This window comes from Odocoileus virginianus, chromosome 6 (assembly GCF_023699985.2).
Source record: "Odocoileus virginianus isolate 20LAN1187 ecotype Illinois chromosome 6, Ovbor_1.2, whole genome shotgun sequence".
Taxonomy (NCBI): domain Eukaryota; kingdom Metazoa; phylum Chordata; class Mammalia; order Artiodactyla; family Cervidae; genus Odocoileus; species Odocoileus virginianus.
The window spans coordinates 26,299,975-26,322,314 of record NC_069679.1 but is presented as its reverse complement, the minus strand read 5'-3'; the positions used below and the strand labels follow the sequence as shown (position 1 = coordinate 26,322,314).

Below are 22,340 nucleotides of genomic sequence, written 5' to 3'. Positions count from 1 at the left end.
AATTATTACACCTCAAAGAAGAACAAATTAAGCAGGAGGGAAATTTCCAGTATAAATAATGAAGGCAACAGTGAGACTTTCATATGAGGATAAATTTAACTTCACAATGGAGTGAAGAAGACTGAGATAGACTGTTATTAAATTGTTAATCTGGAAAATTAGAACTAGCTTGAAAGATGAATATTGTTAGATAGGTGTATAATGAGTGGTTTGTTTATGAAACTTAATAACACAGAAAGTGGTTAAAGCTCATGAACAGACCAGACCCAATTTAAATATTACAAAGCCAGAGACTTTTCCATCCCTAGTTCATTTCAGGTCAACAACCATTTAATGATACTTGAACCTAATGGTTTATGAAACTCCTTATTCTTTTCATTCATTCACTCAATATTTATTTACTGAACACATATTGAATGTGCTTTGATCTGCCCAACAGTGATTTGTTGAGCATCTGCCACACTCAGGGCCTGTGGTAAGACTCTGTTGGGTGTGTAAAGTGAATTAATCCAATTGTATGTATATATATTGGAGAAGGAAATGGCAGCCCACTCCAGTCTTCTTGCCTGGGAAATCCCATGGCCAGAGGATCCTAGTGGGCTACAGTCCATGGGATCGCAAAAGAATCGTACTTGACTTAGTTTCTGAACAACATGTTTATGTGTGGAGCATACAGAGGGGCTCTGCAAAGAGAAACAGAATTGTACAAAGTCTTAGGATGCCATTTTTTATTTGTTGTTTAGTCACTAAGCCGTGTCTGACTCTTTTGCAATGCCATGGACTATAGCCTTCCAGGCTTCTCTGTCCATGGGATTTCCCAAGGAGGAATATTGGAGTGGGTTGCCATTTCCTTCTCCAGAGGATCTTCTTGACCCAGGGATTGAACCCACATCTTCTACATTGGCAGGTGGATTCTTTACTACTAGTCACCAGGGAAGCCCTAGGGTGCCATGGATAAGTGTAAAAGTATAAACCTAAATGTTTCTCTTGAGGTGCTGATATAAATTACTAGTACTTAGGTTTTTTTGTTTAATATAGTGAAACTTTCTTTTCATTTGTTTAAAGGTTCTAATCTGCCTTGTTAACAGAAGCATTGTCATCCAGTGGCCTTGTAGTATAGCCAGACCCCTTTTAGATCCTAGAGCCAGGTGACCTGGGTTCAAATTTTAGCTCTTATTAACTGTGTTGCCTCTGGAAAGCTGTTTGAGCCTCAGTTTATTCATCTTTTAAATTAAGATAATAGAAATACCTACTTCACTCACTCACTTGCTCACAGAGACCTAAAAATTCCTACAGTGGAGCCTGGCAAAGGGTGCTCTCAACAAGCGTTAGCTATAATTGTAAGTACCATTTTGTTTTGACAGTTTAATCTAGACTTTTAGTTTGTAAAGTATTGAAATAAGAAACTTTTTATTATGAATAGAAAATATCTCTCATCTTTGTTTAGATAACAGGTAAAAATACATCAGTAAAGAAAATCTAAAAAAGAAAATCTTTACAATGCATTGATATTGTGTTTATGTAATGAATACCAGTAGATAGAAATATCTTTCTGTTTAAAATTATAGCTCAAAGAGATGATGTTTTACAGCATTAAACTTTTTAGTTCAGGGTCTAAAATATTTCTGTCCAGGTTGTCATTCTAATGTTGGTGGTAATTTGCCTTTTTTAGAATGATTCTTAGAAAATAATAGTAAGCCAGACTCTACAGTAGGGCTTGGGAAAGGTTTTCTGTAAAGGGTCAAATAATAAATCTTAGGCTTTGCTGGTCATGCTTTCTCTGTCTCAGCTACTCATGTCTGCTATTGTGAAAGCAGCCATAGTCAATATGTAAATAAATGAGTGGGGCTATTTTCCAGTAAAACTTTATGGGCACTGAAATTGTAATTTCATATAATTTTCATGTGTCCTGAATTTTCCCCAGTTACTTCAAAAAGTAAAAACCATTCTTATCTGTCAGGATTTATAAAAGTGGGCAGCAGGCTGGGTTTGACATGCAGGGCATGCCAATTCCTGTTCTAGAGTCTTGGCTCTAACTCTCTGGCTAGGTGATCTTATGCTAGTTAATATTAAGCTTTTAATTCCATCATTTCAATAGGGATAATACATAAAAGTATTTACTTTATATGTAGAGTTGTTAGAAATAAATGAAATAATCCATGTGAAGTGCTTAGCATCATCCCTGACACCAAGTGTTTAATAAATGCTATAAATTATTGTCATCTAGTTGAAACTCCCTCATTTTACAGTGAGACTCTTGGGACCCTGAAAGGATAGCTGTTATTCTTAATGTCAGTATGGCTTGTCAGTAGCATTAAACTTAAAGTTCTTGACTTCACCTTCTCTTTCTACCGAACCATGCTGCTTCCATAGAGGATTGTAATACCATTTGATTCATTTAAAATACTGCTTGATAAAATTATTCTGTTGACTACAGTAGTGGTGGATGCATGACATTATGCATTTGCCAAACTTGCAGGGCCTTTATAGCACAGAGTAAACTTCCAATATGTCCAAATCAAACGGAAATCATTTCGGAGGTTGAAGGATTCCAGGAAGGAATGTGGATTGTGAAAGGAGAATATACTAATATTATAAATGTATGAAACCACCTTATTAAAATTAGGAGGAGGGACGTGCTAACCTGAGTAACCTTGAAAATGAGTGGGCCCTTAAGGAACTGCTTATGAGCACTGTAGTCTAATTGTTACAGTTGTGTTCTATGAGATTACCACTTAATCGTGATACTGAAATACAGAGAGAGTGCAATTAAACAATTAAGTAAATGAATGGTGGGAGACAGACTACTGTCAGAGTAAGAATTTACAGATAATCAAGGGGAGGAGGCTAGTGTAATCCTTGTGGTGATAGATTAAAGTTGGAGTCATCAGTATGAATCCGTATTTAGCTTGATATAGATATAGGTGGTTGCATATAGAAATTTTTAGAGGCACATATATAACACAGGTTTATATACACATAGGTATATTCCTGTGCTCTGTGCAGAGAAGGTTAAAAACCTAGGAGCACACCTAGTACCCACATCTTGTTTTCTTATACCATTATGTAATAAAAGGAACTGGAGCTCCTTGGAGAAATAGCTAACTCTAGGTTTAATACAGGAAATCTACAAGATGAGCCTGGAGCATCTTGTGCAAGAAGGTAAGGAAGTGCTACAGCTCCCACCGCCACCATTCCACACTGATGAGGATATGTCAGAGGAGCACAGGGCCAACTGAAAAAGCTCCCAGTGGCCAAAACGCAACGATTTGAGCAGCAAAATAAAGCAACATTGGATTATAACCCATAACATAAAATCAATATTTATGACTCTATATTGGTCTAAATAAATGATTGAATAAATGAATATACTGCTTGGAATACTTCATTAGCATGGCTTTATGCCCTTGGAGCCTCTGCTTGTTGGAGGTCCTTCAGACAATATTGGAATAGTTAAATATGTGGGAGTTTGGAGTCAGACTTGTTGGATTCCAGTCCTGGCTCTGTCACTTTTGGCTGTGTGACCTTAGGGGAGACCTTAAGCTTAAGTTTTTTTTTTGTCTGTAAAATAAGGATTATAGTGTTGTCTATGTCATAAAAGAATTAAATATGTGAATGTATATATGAAGTGCATATGCAAATAAAATGGCATCTGGTTCCCAGTAGAATGTGTGTACATAGTCTTATTGCATTTGATGCAACAAAATAAAATATTTGAATTCTCAATTGGAATTCTTTGTGATGAAGTTCCCTCACCCCCAAGCTTCTTGAATAGTTAAAAAAGTGTTTATTGGACACCTAGTTTGGTGTAAACATACTTGCCTTGTTTATAATATCTGTGTATATTATAAAATGAAGATAATGAAAGTAATTATATTTGGTGTTAATAAAAACATCATATTTACTTAAGTGACTGAAATACAGTTGAAAAGCAAGAGCTGTTTAGTATACAGTTCACCTCATGCTTGTTTACAGATGGTTCATTGCCAAGATGAATTACCTGAACTTTGATTTCTCAGACTGACTTTGGTGAAGACAGTTTTACACAGTTCTGTGTTACGACCCACACTAGTTACTGTATTCACCCCCAAAATGAAAACTGACTTTTAGTACAGGAAAACTAAATAGAAAAGTCAGTTTTATAATATTGACTGATTATGAATGTCTCTTACCTTTTATTCTCAATAATAAGCTCCCACTATTTTGTAATAATGGACAGTTAACTATATGGAACTGATAACTAAGTTATTGCAGCTCTTTATGAGAATCTCTATTTTTCGCAAATATCTATTAAGTAAACTAATGTTAACTTCCCTTTGATGAGAAATAAACCGAATTGCTCAAGATTTTGGGGCTGTGGATTCAGTTCTTTAATTTCCCTTTTACTGGTGCATATATTTGTCAGCTATCTCACTCCCTGAAAAAGGTAAGTGTTTTCATGAATTTAGCTGTGAAAGTTGTTAAAGTCACTAATTCTTCAATAAGAGGAATCTTTAGCTTTGTTTTCAAATTTTTAATTTGATATGTTGTCATTAATTTAGTTTGGGTTCTTTTCACCAGAAGACTTGTGAAATCTACTAGGGACCTCTAACATAGCCTAACATAAAACAATTTAAAAAAAAAATTACCATGTGAAAGGTCCACTGGCTACCTCAGGAAGCATTTCCTCCCTTTTGGATTTTTTTGATTTTGACTCTAATTAATTTTTAATTAACGGGGATTAAAACTTGTTTGACCAGATGTCATGTCTGTGTATATCACAGAACTCCCTATAGTCAGTTGTGCTAGTGATTTACGTCTTTCATTATTCTGATAAAAATGCAGTTTGTTCCCTGTCTTGATGAAGATGCTATTCTAGGAAGCTGAAATGATTCTTTACCTAGAAGAAAGCAAATGCATTGTAATTTGACGTCATCCTTGAAAAGACACTTCATTTTAGTATATATTCTGATTTTATTGAGGAGCAAAAGTAGGGAAACGTAAACATGGAAAAGTGCTTTTTCTTTCTCACAATATACCTATAAGATAAGCCAAGTATTTTCTCTTTTCCATTTTAGAACTCTCTGGAAGGGCCATAATTTTTTAGCCAGGAGTTCTTCATTCCATTTAAAGTGCATATGTAGGGAGTTCCCTGGCTTTCCAGTGGTTGGGAGATTAGGACTGCGCTTCCATTGTTGTGGCCCAAGGACCATCCCTCGTTGAGGAACTCAGATTCCGAAAGCCGAGTGGCAAGAACCGTCCTCTCCCCAGTTCCCCCTCCTGCCCCCCCCAAAAAAAACCCCATGCAGGTGCAATTTTTGTCTCTCAAACTTTGATTTGGGGAACCCTAGGTTTATTAAATCACTCCTATGCTCTTATAGTACGAACTGTTCCTTTGGGTGAGCAGGTGCTTTCTGGCCTTCCTGTCAGCCTATGTAGAGGGCTCTGTCAGCCTGTGCTCTTGGAGGACAAGGTTTTTCCCTCCTGTTTAGTTCAGTTCTGGGACATAGTGGCTTCTTTTAACTTTTTAGTGCATATTCAGTGGTTTGAATGGAAAGTTTAGGTTCAACTAGAATATTTAAAGAGTACCTAATGATTTATTTTCCTCTTAACTTGCCATGTGTAGAGTGACCAAATACTGTTCAAAAGTGGATACTTTTGGAAGTGAGGAGAGAATGTTGGTAATCATGTTTCAGACAACAGGCATAAAATTGAACTGTCATGGGCAGACCCACTCACAGGATCACTCTTGTCTCTCTGTTGTTTTATCATAGCAGAGTCTGTGGCAAAGATTTGGGTGGTAAAAAATTGGGGCTTTTGAGTCACTGGGGTGATACATCTGAGTTCTAATTCTAGCTCGGGCAAGTTATTTAACCTAACTAAAATGGGAATACAGGTTAAATTACTATGAGGATTAAACGAGCTAGTGTTATTAAAGCACCTAGGACAGAAAAGCCCCTCACACTAGGGTGCTCTTATTCAGTTATAGGTCCCTTGTCCTCCTCTCATCACACCATAATAAGAGTTTTACTTCCCACTGAGGCTGGCTTTGAAAGTTTTTTTTTATGGTTAAAGTTATGTGAAACGTTTCAGTGAATGCAGAAATGTTTTTTGGTTGAACCATTGACTATTTTTTGTTAAAGTTGTATAATTATGGTGGGCAGGAAATAAATGCCTATAGAACCTAATTACTCTTACTCTTTGAAAACATTCATGAGAAAAAAATTTTACCCCGATTATTTTTTGTAGAATTGCTAAATGATATTTTAATAGGTTTTAATAGTTTATAAAATATAAACTATATAATAATAGTAATGGAAAGAAGTTGATGGTAATCGTCATTTCAGCTAAATGGAATGATACAAAGACGTTTTATTGGGTAGGGAAAAACTGATTTAAATGAGAATTTTATTAAATTTCTTATCAGTATGTTGTACAGATATGTATTTTGGACTTTGGATTATTTTCCCCATATTTTTTATATTCTGCAAATTTAATCCATTTAAATTATTTGTGAATGTTTAAAAAGGAAACTAAAGAAAAGCAGTTTTTGTTGTACTTTGTGCATTAGTACAAGGATCCACATTGTGAACCAAAGAGGGGAGTATTCAGGTCCTAAACTTCCAACTACTTCTGATATTGCATATGATTTCTTACTTAGTAAACAACAGATAATAGGGTAATACAGAAAGACCTTGGGTAAAGAACAATCACAATGATAGCAGATCCAACTAAGAGAACTAAGAGAAATGGGAGTTACTTTGTTGGCCCATTTAAGTATACAGTAAATTGTTGCTGCCTGTAAAATATTGGAGAGTTAGGGAAGATATTTTAACAGTAAGGAATACTGGTTATACAGTATACAGTATAAGTATACAGTACTTAAGTATACTGTATATGTCTACAGTATAAGTATATAGTAAATTGTTGCTACCTGTAAAATATTGGACAGTTAGGGAAGATATTTTAACAGTAAGGAATACTGGTTAAGCATTGCATATGTTAATGGGAACTTTTAGTGTCTGTGTTACCTGGTACTGGAGAAATATAAAAAACACCTTAAGGGCAGTGGCTAGAAATTGAATCCTAATCTGAAGAGCAAAAGGGAAAGTGTAATGAGGATCTTCTAGAGTAATTCTGAGTGGCCTTGGAACCCAACAGACTTACATGAGAATCCTGGTAAGGCTTTTGTGTTAGAGGGAATTTGTACCTTTATTTGGTGTGGATATGGCAAAGAGGGCCACTGCATCTGATTACATATAATTTGCAGTAATAGCCTTTCTCTGCAGACTGATTTTTTTTTTAAATACTGTTGCAAACTAATAAAGAATGAAACCAAGCAAAGAAGGACTGAAACCAAGCAAAGAAGGACTAACTCGTTTTTTTAAATGCAGAAGTTTTTAATTTTGATGAAGTCAGTTTATCAGTATTTTCTTTTGTATTTAGTACTTCCTGTGTGTCCTATCTATTAAATTTTTACCTACTCCAAAATCACAAGGATATGTTCTTATGTTTTCTTTTAGAAGCTTTATCATTTTAACTTTTTATTTAAGTCTGATTTGTCTCTCACATCGCTTTGGTGTATGATATGAAGTGTAGGTGTTTGAAGTTCAATCTCTCCTCCCTCACCCTCCTCCATATAGATCTCCAGTTGTTCCAGTACCATTTGTCAAAAAAAACCTTCCTTTCCCTATTGAATTTTTTAGTGCCTTTGACAAGAACAGTGTGACTGTGTAAGTATGGATCTCTTTCTGAACTCTTATTCTGTACTGTTGATTTGTCTATCCTCTGCCAATGCGGCACCATCTGATTACACTGATTTCAAGACTTAACTGAAAGTTTCAGTGAACTCCCAACTTTAGCCATCTTCTCTAAAATTGTTTGGACTATTCTGCATCCTTTGTAGTTCCATATAAAATTTAGACTGAGCTTGTCAGTCTCTTCAAAAACTGGGATTTGATTGAGAAATCTTTAGATGAATTAGAGAATGTAGATGAAGGATGTTATAGTAATACATATATCTGACAAAAGAATTATATCTGTGATCTATCAAGAACTTACATAACTCAGTAATAAAAAGACTGAAATTTTCTGAAATGTGATTGAAAAACTTTTAAAAGACATTTCACAAAGGAATTTATACAAATGGCCATTAAGTGTATGAAAAGGTACTCAACAGTCATCAGGGATGTACGAATTAAAACCACAGTGAGATGATGTTATAATACAAAGTGTTGACAAAGATGGGAAACAACTAGAACTCTTATTCATTGTTGGGGGGCGGGGAGTGTAAAATAGTAGAACAACTTTGGAAAGTTGTTTGGTGGTTTCTTTTAAGGATAAGCATATACTTACCTATAACCTAGGAGGCCTATTCCTCAGAATTTACCCAAAGAGAAATGAAAACCCAAATATCCATCAACAAGTGAATAGATAAATTCTGATTATATTCATTCTTGTAATGGAATCTGATTCAGCAACAAAAAGGACTGAACTGTATGTAGTAACATGGATGAATCTCAGAAACATACTTAAAAAACCTCGAAGAATTCAGATACAAAAATATATATACAGTATTTGTTATTGTTCAGTCACTCAGTTGTGTCCGACTCTTTGTGACCCCATGCGGTATGATTGCCTTTATATAATAAGTTTCTAGTCTTATAGTCTTCTAGTTCAAGGTGAGGACTCAGGAGTCAGATTGTTTGGATTCAGATCCACATTCCCTATTAAAGTGGTATGAACTTGAGCAGGTTAGTTACTGAACGTGTAAGACTTTGGTTCCTTACCTGTAAGTGGGATAATAATAGTAACATTCTTTCTAAGCAAAATTATCCAGTAGGTTCTGTGTGCTGGAGGTATTATACTACTGTTAGAATTTTATAAGAATCCTCCATATGATATTTAAATTTGTATAGTGTTGCAAATAATTTTTGCTTATTTTTAAACTTTTTTTCTGTGCAGAAATGACACTTTGTAACATTTATTGAGATATAATTTCTGGTTGATAAAAGTAACCATTTAAAATGTATATAATTTTAGTGTATTCATTGGTTTTAATATATTCACAGAGTTGGCAATAGTCACCTCAGGGTCAGAACCTTTTCATCAGCTCCCAAAGAAACCTCTGTTTATTAGCAGTCACATTCCATTCCCCACTTGCTGTTTAGTCACTAGGTAGTATCTGACTCTTTTGAGACCCCATGGACTATATCCCGGCAGGCTCCTCTATCCATGGAAAAAGTCAGGCAAGAATACTGGAGTGGGTTGCCATTTCCTTCTCCAGGGGAATCTTCCCGAGCCAGGGATTGAACTTGTGTCTCTTGTGCCTCCTGCTTTGGCTGGTGAATTCTTTACCACTGAGCCACCAGAGAAGCCCCTACTTAACCCTGTTCCATACAGTCACTGATCATTTTTTGTTTCCTGTGGAGCTCCCGTTCTGGATACCTCATAAATTAATCAAACAATACAAGGGCTTTGTTGACTGGCTTGTTTACTTAGTATATAATGTTTTTAAAGTTCATCTGTGTTACAGTGTCTGTTAGTACTTATTCCGACTCTTTCTAATGCCAATTAATATTCCATTGTTTGGATATACCACATTTTATTTATCCATTTATCCAGTTGATGGACATTAGTGTTGTTTCCACCTTTTGGCTGTTGTGAATATTAGTATGAAGATTCTAGTCTTTTTTTGCAGACATATATTTTCATTTCTCTTGGGTATACCTAGAAGTGGATTTGCTGGGACAAAGGTAAACATATGTTCAACTACTTGAAAAATTGTCAGACATTTCCTAAATGGCTGCACCATTTTACATTCCTGCTAGCAGTTTATGAAGGTTCCAGTTTCTGTATATCTTTGCCAACACTTGTTACTGTCTGTCTTTTCTATTATAATCATCCATGTGGGTTTTATTGTGGATTTGCTCTGTATTTTCCTGATCTCTAATGATGTTGAAGCATCTTTTCATGTACTTTTAGCCATTGAAATATCCCCTTGGGAAGAATATTTATTCACATCCTTTTCCCATTTTTAATTAATTAAAAAAATTGTTTTTGCCAGACAGCATGGGGAATATTCCTATTTTCCTGACCAGGAATGAAACCTGCATCCACTGCACTGGAAGTGCAGAGTCTTAACCACTGGACTGCCAGCAAAGTCCTCTTTGTCCATTTTTAATTTAAGTACCTTTTTATTACTGTGTTTTAAGAGCTTTGTAAAATATTCTGGATGTCAATCAATTCCTTATCAGATATATGATTTGTAAGTATTTTCTCCTATTAGTGAATTTTCAATTTCTTGATAGTATCCTTTAAAGCACTAAAGATGATAAGTCTAATTTATCTTTTTGGACTTCTGTTTTTCCTTTTGTTGTGTTGCTCTTGGTATATTATCTAAGAAACTGTTACCTAATCCAAGGTCATGAAGATTTTTTTCTAATGTTTTCTTCTAAGAGTTTTGTACTTTCAGCTCTTAAATTTAGCTTTGTGATCTCTTTTGAGTTAATTTTTTGTGTGTAGTGTAAGGAAGAGTTCCAACTTCATTCTTTTGTACGTTGCTGTACAGTTGTCATTGCACCATTTGTTCAAAAGGCTGGTCTTTCCCCACTGGATTATCTTGACACCCTTGTTGGACATCAGTTGACTCTAAATGTAAGGGTTTATTTCTGGACTCTCAGTTGTTCCATTGATCTATGTTTCTCACCTTATGTCAGCACCATATAGCTTAATAATTACTTCAGCTGTGTCGTTAATTTTTAAATCAAAGTATGAATTCTCCAACTTTGTCATTTTAAAGACTATTTTGGCTGTCCTAGGTCCCTTACATTTCCATATGAATTTTATTTTACTTTTTATTTACTTTTTTGGCTGCACTGTGGCTTACAGGATCTTAGTTCCCTAACCAGCAATGAAACCTGGACCACAGCAGTGAAAGTGTTGAGTCCTAACCACTGGATCACCAGGGAATTCCCTGAATTTTAGAATCAGCTTGTCTTATTTCTTCGAAAAAGGCAGCTTGGATTTTTGATAGGAATTAAATTTCATCTGTGTATTGTTGACATGTTAAAAATGTTAAATCATTTGATCCATGAACTGTGGGATATTGTCATTTTTTTAGTTCTTTTAATTTCTTTCAACAGTGTCTTGCAGTTCTTTGGTTAAGGGTTTGTTCTTTTTGATGATAATATAAGTGGAATTATTTTCTTAGTTTTTCTTTCAGATTGTTCGTTGCCAGTATGTAAAAATATAATTGATTTTTGTATTTTGATCTTGTATCCTACAAGATAACTGAGCTTGTTTATTAGTTCTAATCATTTTTTAGAGCCTTCCTTAGTGTTATCTACTCTTATGTACAAGATCATGTCATCTGTAAATATAGTTTTACTTCTTTCTTTTGAATCTGGGTACCTGCCATCACTCTCTCCCTCCCTTCCTTCCTTTTCCTAATTGCCCTAGCTAGAATTTTCAGTCCAGTTTTGAACAGAGGTTGTGAAAGTAGACAGCCGTGTCTTGTTCCTGATCTTAAAGGGGAAGCTTTCTGTCTTTGCCTGTTAGGTATGGTGTTAGCTCTGTTTTGTGTCAGGGTCCTTTATCAGGTTGAGGGAGTCCCCCTCCACCTTTTTTTTTAAAGTGTTATTTTTTGGCAGCACTCTGTGGCCTGTGGGATCTTAGTTCTCCAGCCAGGGATGGAACCTGTGCCCCCTGCAGTGGAAGCATGGAGTCTTAAACACTGGGCTGCCAGTAGTGAAGACTGTTCTTAGTTTGCTGACTTTTATTTTGAAATGGTGTTGAATTTTGTCAAATCATTTTTCTGTTTCTGTTGAGATGATCAAGTGAATTTTGTGCTTTAATGAGGTGTAACATTGATTTGCAGGTATGACACCAACTTTACATTCCTAGGATAAATTCTACTTTAGTAATGGTGTGTAATTCTTTTTATATGTTGTTGGATTCCATGTATGATGTAGTTGATCCTTGAAAAACAAGGGTTTGAACTGCATGGACTCACTTATATGTGGATTGTTTTTCAATAACTGCATACTGCACCATCTGTGGTTGGTTGAATCCATAGATGCAGAACTGTGGATATGGAACCTTAGGCACAGAACTGCATGATATGTGAATTTTCAACTGCAAGGAGGATCAGTGCCCCCAAATCCCCATGTTCTTTACGGGTCAGCTGTATCTTGTTGAGGATGTTGTATCTATATTAAAAGGGTTATTAGTCTATATAGTCTTTGCTTGGTACCCATGGGGGATTGATTCCAGGATCCCCTGCAAATACCAGAATTTGTGGAAGTTCAGGTCCCTTCTATAAAATGGAATAGTCAGCCCTCTGTATCTGTGGGCTCTACCTGGGATATGGAGGGCTGGCTGTAGTTTTCTTGTGATGTCTTTGCCAGGTTTTAAAATCAAGGTAATGCAGATGTCACAGAGTTTCTTTTCTGTTATCTGGAAGACTTTGTGAAGGATTGGTATTAATTCTACTTTAAATGTTTGGTAAAATTCACTGGTGAAGACAATTGGCCTGGATTTTTCTTTGTGGTTGGAAGCATTAAATTTTAGGTGATTATATTCATCACACTTTCTTTTTTTATTCATTAGATCGTACAGAAGGATCTATATCCTAAACTCTGCTGTTTCTTCATTCACAGTTATCAGTTCAGTTCAGTCACTCAGTTGTGTCCAACTCTTTGCAACTACATGGACTACAGCATGTCAGGCCTCCCTGTCCATCACCATCTCCCAGAGTTTGCTCAAGCTCATGTCCATTGAGTTGGTGATGCCATCCAACCATCTCATCCTCTGTCGTCTGCTTCTCCTCCCGCCTTCAATCTTTCTCAGCATCACGGTCTTTTCCAGTGAGTCAGTTCTTCGCATCAGGTGGCCAGAGTATTGGAGTTTCAGCTTTAACATCAGTCCTTCCAATGAACACTCAGGGCTGATTTCCTTTAGGATGGACTGGTTGGATCTCCTTGCAATCCAAGGGACTGTCAAGAGTCTTCAACACCACAGTTCAAAAGCATCAATTCTTCCGTGCTCAGCTTTCTTTATAGTCCAACTCTCACATCCATACATGACTACTAGAAAAACCATAGTCTTGACGAGATTGACCTTTGTCAGCAAAGTAATGTCTCTGCTTTTTAATATGCTGCCTAGGTTGGTCATAACACCTTCCAAAAAGTAAGCATCTTTTAATTTCATGGCTGCAGTCATCATCTGCAGTGATTTTGGAGCCCCCCAAAATGAAGTCTACCACTGTTTCCCCATCTATCTGCCATAAATTGATGGGACCAGATGCCATGATCTTCATTTTCTGAATGTTGAGCTTTAAGCCAACTTTTTCACTCTCTTTCACTTTCATCAAGACGCTCTTTAGTTCTTCACCTTCTGCCATAAGGGTGGTGTCATCATTACATGAGGTTAGTGATATTTCTCCTGGCAATCTTGATTCCAGCTTGTGCTTCATCCAGCCCAGCGTTCCTCATGATGTACTCTGCATATAAGTTTAATAAGCAGGGTGACAATATACAGCCTTGATGTACTCCTTTTCTATTTGGAACCAGTCTGTTGTTCCATGTCCAATTCTAACTGTTGCTTCCTGATCTGCATACAGATTTCTCAGGAGGCAAGTCAGGTGGTCTGGTATTCCCGTCTCTTTCAGAATTTTCCATAGTTTGTTGTGATCCACACAGTCAAAGGCTTTGGCATGGTCAATAAAGCAAAAATAGATGTTTTTCTGGAACTCTCTTGCCTCTTCGTTGATCCAGCAGATGTTGGTAATTTGATCTCTGGTTCCTCTGCCTTTTTTAAAACCAGTTTGACCATCTGGAAATTCACGGTTCACGTATTGTTGAAGCCTGGCTTGGAGAATTTTGAGCATTACTTTACTAGGGTGTGAGATGAGTGCAATTGTGTGGTAGTTTGCGCATTCTTTGGCATTGCCTTTCTTTGGAAAACTGACCTTTTCCAGCCTGTGGCCACTGCTGAGTTTTCCAAATGTGCTGGCATATTGAGTGCAGCACTTTCACAGCATCATCTTTTAGGATTGGAAATAGCTCAACTGGAATTCCATTACCTGCACTAACTTTGTTTGTAGTGATGCTTCCTAAGGCCCACTTGACTTCACATTCCAGGATGTCTGGCTCTAGGTTGAGTGATCACACCATTGTAATCATCTGGGTCATGAAGATCTTTTTTGTACAGTTCTGTTTATTCTTGCAATCTCTTCTTAATATGTTCTGCTTCTGTTAGGTCCCTGCCATTTCTGTCCTGTATTGAGCCCATCTTTGCATGAAATGTTCCCTTGGTATCTCTAATTTTCTTAAAGAGATCTCTAGTCTTTCCCGTTCTATTATTTTCCTCTACTTCTTTGCACTGATCTCTCCTTGCTATTGTTTGGAACTCTGCATTCAAATGGGTATATCTTTCCTTTTCTCCTTTGTTTTTTGCTTCTCTTCTTTTCACAGCTCTTTGTAAGGCCTCCTCAGAGAGCAATTTTGCTTTTTTGCATTTTTTTTTCTTTTCTTGGTGATGGTCTTGATCCCTGTCTCCTGTACAATGTCACGAACTTCCATCCATAGTTCATCAGGCACTCTGTCAGATCTAGTCCCTTGAATCTATTTGTCACTTCCACTGTATAATCATAAGGGATTTGATTTAGGTCGTACCTGAATGGTCTAGTGGTTTTCCCTACTTTCTTGAATGTAAGTCTAAGTTTGGCAATAAGGAGTTCCTGATCGGAGCCACAGTCAGCTCCCAGTCTTGTTTTTGCTGACTGTATAGAGCTTCTCTATCTTTGGCTGCAAAGAATATAATCAATCTGATTTCAGTGTTGACCATCTGGTGATGTCCATGTGTAATGTCTTCTCTTGTGTTGTTGTAATTCAGAGTTATAGATATTTGTAAATCAAGCAGATTCCTTGTTTAGCATTTAACACAATCTGACACTCATATGTTCAGGAAGTTTTTTTTCTGAACTTCCATTGCACTTTATCTGTACATCTCTTAAATAACTTCCCATGTATGCTTTTTATTGTGGTTATTTATGTTCTAGCTTTACATTCTCTGTTAGACTAAAATCTCTGAAGGAAATAACTTTCTACACTGAGTTCAGTGATTGAATAGCTGAATGAGTGAAATGTGACTTTAATATTCATGTGAAAATAACATCTCCATTTTTTTTTGGTCTATTTCTATCTTTAAAAATATTACGAAGTTTATTTATTTGGCCTGATCCTGCTATTTGTGCCATAGCCCTGCAGATTATTAATGTAGCCTGTGGCTCTGAACTCAGTAAATCACATTCAGTCATAATAGGTTTGGGTTACAGATTGCCTGAGTTATGGAGGAGTGCAGGTGGGAAATCCAGTTCTGTTACCTTAATATTTGGCCTTTTAGAACTTTAGCCTATATCACCTGCTATAGACTGTCTTCAGTCCTTAAAATGCATTAAAGGTATAGCTTTCATAAGAGTTGTACTTTAATTCAGCCTTTTCTGTACTAATATAGATAAATTTAGGAGTTATTTCTTTTTAAATATTTATTTTTAACTGGAGGATTGCTTTTTACTATTGTGTTGGTTTCTGCCATATATCAACATGAATCAGCCATAGGCATACGTATTTTCCCCTCCTTCTTGAACCTCGCTCCCACCAGGAATTACTTCTTAAAGGCAGTTGTGATTGAACTGTCTTGAGATATCTGACTAAATCAGTCATTCTCAATCTGGTCTTCTCTTAAACATTTTGATGAGTGATTTTGCTATAAAATGGTCAAATAAATTGAGAATTCCTGTTGGAAAGAGACTAAGCACATTAGCATATTGGAAATATGAAGAATCTTAAGTCTGACTTTAATGCAATAATATTTTTAATGAAAGTGAAAGTCACTCATTCATGTCCGACTCTTTGCAACCCCATGGACTACATAGTCCATGGAGTTCTCCAGGCCAGAATACTGGAGTAGGCAGCCTTTCCCTTTTCCAGGGGATCTTGCCAACCCAGGGATTGAACCCAGTTCTTTCACATTGCAGGCGGATTCTTGACCAGCTGAGCCACCAGGGATACCCAGGAATGCTGGAGTGGGTAGCTTATCCCTTCTCCAGCAGATCTTCCTGAACCAGGAATCGAACCTGGGTCTCCTGCATTGCAGGCGGATTCTTTGCCAGCTGAGCTATCAGGGAAACCCTGTATTTTTTAATATCCATGGTCATTTATTAATATTGCGCCAGTACTTAGAGAAGCAAACTTTGGGAAATGGTTCTCTAAATAACTGGTGTGAAGTTAACTTGGGGCAATATTTATAAAGAGAAATTGGGAGTGAAAATTATGGAAAGTCTAAATGTTTAGTTCTTATGACAAATACTTAATAGCCAGAATTGTAATTGTAGTATTTTATGAGGTGGTCGTGATATATCATGTTATTGCCATTGCTATTGAGAAATAAAGATTAGAACTCACCCCTTTCCCTTAAAAAAACAAAATTAAAATCTAAACTAAAAATGGTTTCTTAGATTAGGCTACCATTGAACAGGGCCTGTTAGCTCACCCCTATTCAGAAATAGGATGGCTTTCCCTGTTAGGTCTTTCATATGGGGGAGGATGGAAATTCTCAGCTAAGAATTGGCAGTTGGTGCAGGTGTCCGTCAGCTTCTTGTCTAGAAGTAATGCCTTGATCTCTCCTATCCCCATATTTATCTAAGCTTGCCTGAGAGACCAATTTTATGGAGGATTCCCTGAAAGGTATTCATTCAGTTCATGCATTCTCCTGTTGTTGTTCAACAGGATAATAAATGATTGAACCCATTCTGCTTAAGTTTCTGTTACCTGACTTTCGTTATCTTTTGATTTGTCTTATTTAAACTTTTATCCGCAAGTCTTGTGTCCAGGATGGACGTGGGGACCTATGGTCATTGACTGCACATTGTCTTTATATAGAAAGTAGAACTAGAGTTTTGTAGCCTTGACATTTAAGACTATGTTTTGAAAAGCAAATTAATATGGTCATTTTTAAATATCAGAACCAGATAGGTTCATTAGATAGGGATTCTTTGCCCAAATAGTTTAGCAAGTTTATTTAGTAAGGGAGCTAAGGCATACTTGCGTATGTACAGTTAGTCAACTGTAAGATCATGTAAGTGCCATCCTTTCTGTAAATAACCATATAGATGTTCAAAGAAAAGGAAAGTTTTGGCTAAGAATAATCTGAAAGTGTTTCCTGAAACAGGGTATCTCATTTTGTCTTTGAGAGATTTCATCTCAGCTTGGTGAGACTTAATCTTACAGAGATGTTATTTATAGGATAAGGGCAAGGCAGTATCCATAAAGGCATAGCAGTGATTAGAGAATGCAAAGCAGTCAGCCTAGGACCATACATGGACATAGGTAGGTAAGTCTGGTGTATGTGAGTTTGATTTGAAAGCAGATACTTTACCATGGATATCAAGCTTTATTTAGGAATTAAAGGGTGATCACAGTCCAAGTTTCAGGGTAATCAGGGTTAAAGAACCAGAGTTCAGGGTATGGACCAGGTCACTCAGTGGTGCATTGCTCTGACATCATATATTAATAGTTCTTTCATCCTTTGAAATTGCAGTGAGAGCCTGTGGTTAGATGAATCTTAAAAGGCACTCTTCACATGAAGATGGGGATGGATCTGACAGGAAGTTTAGAAGCATTTTCAGGGTGTTCTTAATTTGTGTATGCTATTGAATTTTCTACTTAACAGTAAAATGGTAAATTTTATGTTATGTATATTTTATGACAAAATCTAGTCAAACACTTTAAAAATATTAATTGATTCTCCAGATATCATCATTAAACTTCTTGTGAAGAACTTCATACACCTCCTCCTTTAGTTTTGTGGAAATAAGAGAGTGCTGTTTCATATTTGTTGTTTCAGCTGTCAGTGGTGATATGCTAACAGAGGTGATACTGGGAGAATCAGACGATAGGATTGGGGTTTCCCAAGGGGGCACATTGAGCTTACAAGACCATACAAATAACTGATCTTTCCTCGACTTAACTGGTTTTGAATTCATGTTTAGTATGCAGCCTAGATACTAAGGAATTATTTAAGAAATAGTTCCTTTTGAATTACCTAGTGTTTCTTTGTAGTCATACCTTCACAGTCCCTTAATTAAGATCATTATCAGGCAAATTAAGTAAAGCCTAATATCAGTTATTTTGTAATAAAACCTTAGGAGGGAGCCAAGCAGCAATTTTTTTCTTTTTTTATGGAACTATAGATGATTAGGGTGAGTTGACTCATTGGAAAAGACCCTGATGCTGGGAGGGATTGGGGGCAGGAGGAGAAGGGGACAACAGAAGATGAGATGGCTGGATGGCATCACCGACTCAATGGACATGAGTTTGAGTAAACTCCGGGAGTTGGTGATGGACAGGGAGGCCTGGCATGCTGCGATTCGTGGGGTTGCAAAGAGTTGGACATGACTGAGCGACTGAACTGAACTGATCTGAACTGATAGATGATTAATCATATTGTGTTAATTTCAGGTGTACAGAAAATGGTTCAGTAACACAGTAAATTCTTTTTGTTTATTTTAATACAGTGATGTGTATCTGTTATTCAGCACTCCTAACTTATTCCCCTCCCTCTTTCCCCTTTGGTAACCATAAGTTTGTTTTCTTTGTCTGTGAGTCTGTTTCTGTTTTGTCAATAAGTTCATTTGTATTATTTTTTAGATTCCATGTATGTGATGTCAAAATAATACTTGTCTTTCTCTGTTTGCCTTCACTTAGTATGGTACTCTCTAGGTCCATCCATGTTGCTGCAACATATATACCACATCTTTATCCGTTCATCTGTTGCTTCCATGTCTTGGCTGTTATGAATAGTGCTATGAACATTGGAGTGCATTTATCTTTTTGAATTAGAATTTTCATCACTTTTGTGTATATATCCAAGAGTGGTATTGCTGGATCATATGGTAACTGCATGTTGTTTTCCACAGCAGATAAACCAGTTTATATTCCCACCAGCAGAGTAGAAGTATTCCCTTTCCTCCATACCCTCTTCAGCATTTATTACTTGTAGACTTTTTGATAGTGACCATTCTGTTGGGTGTGAAGTGATACCTCATTGTAGTTTTGATTTGCATTTCCTTGATAGTTAGCATTGTTGAGCATATTTTCACATGCCTGTTGGCCATCTATATGTCTTCTTTGGAAAAATGACTGTCTAGGTCTTCCAAGTAGCAGCTTGATGTGCTTTAATTTGTATATATATTAGATGTGTTATATTATTATCTAAAATAGTTTTGCTTTATTTTTTTTAAATAGTTTTTTTTTTAACGGTTACTTTTTTTTATTTGGCTGCGCTGGATCTTAGTTGCAGCATGTGGGATCTAGTTCCCTGATCTGGGCTTGAATCTGGACCCCCTGCACTGGGAATGCAGAGTCTTAGCCATTGGACAACCGAGGAAATCCCTTGCTTTATTTTATTTATTTATTTGTTTTTATTTTTGAGTGCACTGCATCTTTATTACTGTACACAGGCTTTCTCTAATTGTGGCGAGAGGGGGCTACTCTTCGTTGTAGTATACAGGCTTCTCATTGCAGTGGCTTCTCTTTTGTCGTAGAACACAGGCTGTAGGACATGGGCTTCAGTAGTTGTGGCCCATGGGCTTAGCTGCTCTGTGGCGTGTGGAATCTTCCCCAGGCCAGGGATAGAACTTGTCCTCTGCATTGGCGGGTGAGTTCTCACCACTGTATCGCCAGGGAAGCCCTTTGCTTGTAAACACCAAGTTTCTTTGGAGTCATCTGGAATGGGTAAATGTTAGGCCTCATTTGAAAAGTAGAATGTATTGAAGTCTTTCATTTTAAAAAAAGAACTTTAAAAGATTTTTATAAAGACTTTGATAAAAAGTATTTTAAGTATTTTTGACATTGTTTACTTTGTTACCAAGGCTGATATTTTATATGCCTTGAAATTCACCTTGTTTAAGTTATAATTCAATGATTTTTTTAGCAAAATTACAGAATTGTGCGACTGTCACTTCAGTGTTGGTTTAAAACATTTCCAACTCGCCTAAGAAAAGTTCTCTAGTATCCATTTGTCGTCACTCCCCCTTTACACCTCCAGCAAACCACTGTCCTACCTTGTGTATCTATAGATTTCTTTTTCTGGGTATTTTATATAAATGGAATCTTACAGTATGTGGTCTTTGGTGTCTCCCTTTTATTTAACAAAATATTGAGGCTCGTTCATGTTATTGCATATATAAATTGTTTATTCCTTTTTATTGCTGATTAGTATTCCATTGTCCAGGCCACATTTTGTTTGTCCATTCACTATCTGATAGACATTTATATTATTTCAGTTTTTGACTATTATAAATAATATTGCTGTGAACATTCACATAAAAGGCTTTAAATGGTGGATGTGTGTTTTTATTTCTTTTGAATAGATGACAAAGAGTGGAAGTGCTAGATCATGGTAGCTCTGTATTCAAATGTTCAAGCAACTTTTCAGTAGTGGCTATAATATTTTACATTTTCACCAGCAATGTATGAGGGTTTCAGTTTCTCCACATCTTCCCTAGCAATTATTATCTTTTTACCAGAACCGTTCTAGTGGGTGTAAATGGTATCCCTCTGTAGTTTTAATTTGCAGTTTTTGATGTTGAGCTTCTCCGTGTTCTATTAATCATTTGTATATCTTCTTTGGTAAAATATCTGTCTAAAGTCATTTGCATATTTTTTACTTGAGTTATCTTATTTTGTTGCCAGTGTTCTTTGTAAAGACACATCTGAAATTATGATGGTTTTTTTCTTGTAGAACGAAGTTTTGTATTTTGAGATTTTACACCTGGATCTCTGAACCATTTTGAATTTTTTTTTTTGCATGGTATGAGGTAAATGGTTTAAATTCACTTTTTTGTATGTGTTATATTCAGTTGTCCAGCACAATTTGTTGAAAAGACTATCCTTTCCCCCACTGAAATTGCCTTGGCACCTTCACTGAAAATTAATTGCCGTAAATATGAGGTTTGTTTCTGGATTTTTCAGATCTATTTCATTGGTTTGTGTGGTTATCCTTATACAAGTATCACAATGTCCTAATGACTGTAGCTTTCTTATAAATACATTTAAAATCAGGCAGTATAAATCATTCAGTCCTGTTCTTTTCCAGAATTATTTTGACTATTCTAGGTTCTTTGAGTTTCCATATAAATTTAAGAATCAGCTTGTCAATTTCTGGGATGGAGGGCGGAGAAAGACCTGCTGGGATTTGATAGGGATTATGTTGAATCTATAGCACAATCAGGAGAATTTTTAACATTCTCTTAAGGAAAAATTAAGGGAATATAAGAGAAAGATTATATTAGGAAAATTTTTAAATCTATAATAAAAATAAAAAGGCCCCTTCTCTGGTGGCTAAGTGGTAAAAAATTTGCCTGCAATGCTGGAGACCTGGGTTGGGAAGATCTCCTGGAAAAGGGAATGGTAACCCACTCCAATATTCTTGCCTGGAGAATCCCATGACAGAGGAGCCTGGCAGGCTACAGTCCACGGGGTCACAACGAGTTTGACATGACTGAGTGACTAATGCTTCATAATAAAGAGAGAAGACAACTCATGATAAAGATATCTTGGTTTCCTTTAAAGATTATACCCGAATTTATTGGATTATCAACTTTACAAAATAATTTACTGTTATTATTTGTTGAGTACTCACTGTATATCAGAGGGTGGGCTAATTGCTTTGTATTGTCCCATTATTTAATCCTGGCTCAACCCCATAACTCCAGTTGTAAGGTAAAAGATGTTACATGAAAGACTGTTGGGGGAAAGTTGTCATGTCGATTCTCTAGTGACGACATCCTGACTCTATAATTTTCTTCTTAACAGCATAAGGTAGCAAAGAAAATGCTCAGGTTTCTCACTCTCACTTTTTTTCTCTTTGCTCCAGTTTTTAAAATCATCTCTAAATCTTTATATTTAATGACATATTTATAAAAGAGTATATAAATAAAATACTTTGCCAGTGTATCTAATCCCTTGTAAATGGATTACAATTACTACCTCACACATATGTATGAATGTAAGTACAAAATGAAAAAGGAGGTAGCTGTTTGGAAGGGTGATGCTGAGAACAAGTGCTCCTCTATGAGATGTACAACAGTGAATTTATGGTACAGATTTGGATAGTTGTGTGTAGTTATTTATAGTAGGGTGAAAGAGAATTGAGTATAAATTTTAAGGCACTGTTTCAGAAAAGTATCATGAATTTTCATTATGACAGATGACAGTATTTCTATGTTTTGATTTTTTTTCATCCTTTTAACTTCTTCCTTTGCATTAGGAGACAGTGCCTTATCATCTGTAGACTTA

At 36.3% G+C, this 22,340-nt stretch overlaps 1 protein-coding gene across 2 annotated transcripts in view; it reads left to right on the top strand.

Moving 5' to 3' along the window:
• Positions 1-22,340, top strand: part of INO80 (INO80 complex ATPase subunit) — a 123,579-nt gene that overhangs the window by 4,216 nt on the left and 97,023 nt on the right. The window lies entirely within an intron of this gene.